Below are 4,349 nucleotides of genomic sequence, written 5' to 3'. Positions count from 1 at the left end.
GTGTGTGTGTGTGTGTGTGTGTGAGTTTGTGTGAGTGTGTGTGTATGTGTGTGTATGTGTGTGTGCACACGGGGCGTTTAATAAATATCGGCACTAACTATTAAAGCACTAAATCAAAAAGTAGCAGTTTGACACTCACAATACTTCTCCTCTACACAGTCACTTTGCAAATTGACACCCCTCTACCATCTCTGTTTGAAGTTCAAAAATCCGTGAGCAGAATGGTATGGCCTTAGATGAGACAAACACATTTCCTTCACTGCAGATATAGCATCTTCATCCCTATGGGCACGTAGTTTTTTCAGAGGTTTTCTTCCTGTTTGGGAAAATATAAAGGAAAGAGTCAGCAGATGCTATATCAACTGAACGGGGTGGGTGTGGAAGTATTTCGTAACCGAACTGCTTTGCTGTTCAAATTGTCTTCATCGCTCTCTGCGCTGAAATATTGTAGAGAATATCGTAGAGCAGCAGGTGGATTCTTTTTTGCAAGCTTCCCTCATCGTTTCTGGGCCAAGGTAGGTCGCAGTTTCATCAACAACGCCGAATAATAGTCCCGATGGTAGTATGGCCATTCTCTATACATATACTCTGTCTTTATGATTTCCCACTGTATAAAAAATAAGACAGCTTAACCGTTCTATTTGAGGGTTGCACCTTTGCCTTCAGCATAGTATGGTAGAAAGTTAATATGTCCTCAAAAATTGTCACTTGTGATTTTTCTTGCTTCCAGGGAAAATATCTTTACCTTTCGACATGTAATATCTCCTCAAAATTTCACTGGTGATTTCCCTAGCTAAAAATCAAATTCAATTCTTTAGAGAGATATTCAAAAGTTTCCATTTTGGACGTTGCTTACATTGAAAATATCGTTATCTTTTGATGCAAGAAAAACCATTCCCACACGTTTTCAAAGAACATGAATATTGACTACATGATTGGATGTATCGATGAAGTTTAGTTTCCTTAATCCTGGACAGTCCATGCAGTGCTCCAGAAAGATAGAAATTACAATCTCCAAATTTCATCACTGTGCTAGAATTCATTCAGGGTCAGGGTAAAGGCATATTTAACGCCCCTCGTGTGCGAGGTTGTATATACAAATTGTATAGAAAGAGAAAGAAAGAAAGAGACAGAGGGAGAGAGAGAGAGAGAGAGAGAGAGAGAGAGAGAGAGAGAGAGAGAGAGAGAGAGAGAGAGAGAGAGAGAGTAGATAACTAATGTAAACTTCGTTTCCCCCACAAACAAAGAAACACACACGTACACACACCCACACACATACACACACATACACACACACATACACTCACATACACATACATACATACATACATACATACATACATACATACATACATACATACATACATACATACATACAAACAGAACTGTATGTAAACTTTGAAGTAGTTTTCTTTGTTATAACAATGTGGCAAATTATCTTTGAAATAGTGCAAAGAGTTTTGCTTGCCTGTTGCATAGGATGGCTTTATCGTTTTCTTATTGTTGTCTTTTTTTCAATTTTCATTACCATAGTCGATTGTACCTAAGATCAAGGTATATAACTGTACTTTACTGGTGTAAAATAACCAACCAATGAAAGTGCAAAATAAAGATGTTCAGAGACCTAGCATCAAGCCCAGTGTGCATGTGTCTTTCGTTTTTAAGTTTTTGTTGTCATATGGTGAGTTTAAATAATTTAGTGATAAACAAAAATACATATTGTGAATTAAGAGAGAGAGAGAGAGAGAGAGAGAGAGAGAGAGAGAGAGAGAGAGAGAGACAGAGAGAGAGACAGAGAGACAGAGAGACAGAGAGACAGAGAGACAGAGAGACAGAGAGACAGCGAGAGAGAGGGAGAGAGAGGGGGGAGAGGGAGAGAAAGAGATAGAAGTAGAGAGAGGGAGAGGTAAAGAGAAAGAAAAAGAGAGAGAAAGAAAAACGAGAGAGAGAGAAAGAGAACGAAAGAGATAGAGAGGGGGAGAGGGGGAGAATGAGAGAGACATGATAGAGAGAGGGTGAGAGCAAGGGAGAGAGAGAAAGAGAGACAGTGTGTGTGTGCGTGTGTGTGGGGGGGGGATAGATAGATAGATAGATAGATAGATAGATAGATAGATAGATAGATAGATAGAGAGAGAGAGAGAGAGAGAGAGAGAGAGAGAGAGAGAGAGGGAGACATAGAGAGAGCAAAAGAGAAAATATGATGCTTTCACTTTAAATGGTGAAATGTTGGCAATATTTCTTTCAATTCTTTCTATCGAATGAGAGAACTGCACACCTCATGTTATAATGTTGATAATTGATAAACAATAATGAAAATAATGATACTACTACTACTACTACTACTACTACTACTACTACTACTACTACTACTACTACACCACAGAATTGAAGCTGTACTTGAAAAAGAATAGAAGAAAGTCACTGCTAAGGCTGTGATCTGGTGTGATGGCCTCTCACACTAGCAAGATAAAACAGCAAGTGAGTGAAACAGTGGTGAATTGTGCTTTCACAGAGGTACCAAAAAGGGCTGCAAGATGAAGTAGTGACCGATAATTCGTCTTTTAATGTAAAAGAACGAAACAGCATTGTGCAGCTGCCAAAATCTCCTACATAGTGCTTACTTTTGTATTAGAATATTGTGGACTCCTTGCTAATGCGAAGTATTAAATCGAAAGTTTTCCCACCATGATAGGCATGAAACGTGTTATTATCGACGACATGAAGCGCAGACCCTAGTTCAAAGGAATTGGCAACAATACACCTTGTATACTAAATAATTTAAGGCATGGATGATTTCAGAAATATTTTATTAAACACAAACTTCACAAATGAACAGGACCAGGGTTTTCTACTCAACTCACGAGACAGGAAAGGGAATTTGACCTCATGACAATCCAAGGATAATGTACTTACATAATTATCAATCGACATGAACTATTGATTGTTTCCCTTGATACATTCATATGGATTCATTACATTCCCTCCCCCCACCCTACAGTAGAAACAGGTATAACAGGAATTATCAAGAAACATGGCATGTTCATCAAAATGGCACATAATACAAGTCATTCGATAAAAAGAATCAATTTCACAATGATTCAACAACAACCAAGATTCTTGACTCATAATTATACAAATGTAGTTATACAGACACTAACTTTAAGTAAGCCTGTCTGGAGCTTGTCTAATTCTACCGCTGCGCCTTGGCAATGGCACTGGTGAGCTATCAGATCGGCAATCTATTTCTATTCTTACTGACTCAGCTTCCACCAATTGGTTCGAATTTCTACGAGTGCGAGGCATAGCAAGGGGTGGAACTTCCACAGTTTGGTTTGGAATGGGAACTGGAATTTCCTGATTTTTCTCTGTATCAGCAGCTTAAAATTCGCTTCTTTCAACTGTATGTGGATATATTTCATTCACAGTAATTCTTTCCCCATCAACAAGTCTAGACTCCCTAGAGCCGCTACTTTTCGGAACATGAATCTCTTCACCCGACATTGTATCTAATGAAGAAGATACACGAACCTGGTCCTGGTGTCTTCTTACCAGACCGTATTAAGCTGTTCTGATCTTATAAGACAAAGGACCTGTTGCTTCCGCAACCATAACTGGGACCAACTTCTCCCCCTGCCCACTAAAATTACGCACCCAAACATTGTCACCAACTGAAATCTCCCTCTCACATGCTGTCTTATCATGCTGAGAGTTCTGTGATTCTACTTGCTTTGCTACTTTCTGATGCAGACGCAAATGCAAAAGATCCAGATGTGTCCTGATGTTACCCCCGAACATCAATTCTGCAGGCGACAAACCAGTCGTAGTGTGGTGAGTTGTCCTATATTTCGTCAAGAATTTTGCTAGCTTCTCTCTTAAAGTTCCTGATTTCATTTTTGACCCTTTTGAAAATTTGTACACTCCTTTCGGATAAACAATTGGATGATGGATGCAAGGTGAAACTGTGATGTGCTTCACCCCATTAAAACTCATAAACGATCTGAACATGGAACTTGTGAAAGTCTAAACGTTGTTCATTACCACAATTTCAGGAAGGCCTTATGAGGAAAACACTTCACGGAGCTCAAGTATTGTGTCTAAGGCAGTAGTTTTATTCATCATTCTAACCTTCAACCATTTAGAATGAGCGTCAATGGCTATCAGAAACATTCTACCTACAAATTGGCCTGCAAAACTAGACGTACCCTTTTCCAAGGTTCGTCTGGCCAATCCCACGGAAATAGTAGAGCTTTGGCCGGATCATTAGCGTGTTGCTGACAAGTGTAACATACTCTAACACTCTTCTCTTTATCAACTTCTATTTGAGGTCACCAGACCCATGATCTGGCTTG

This window comes from Aplysia californica, unplaced genomic scaffold (genome assembly GCF_000002075.1).
Source record: "Aplysia californica isolate F4 #8 unplaced genomic scaffold, AplCal3.0 scaffold00122, whole genome shotgun sequence".
NCBI classification, from domain to species: Eukaryota; Metazoa; Mollusca; class Gastropoda; order Aplysiida; family Aplysiidae; genus Aplysia; species Aplysia californica.
This window is presented reverse-complemented; position numbering follows the sequence as displayed.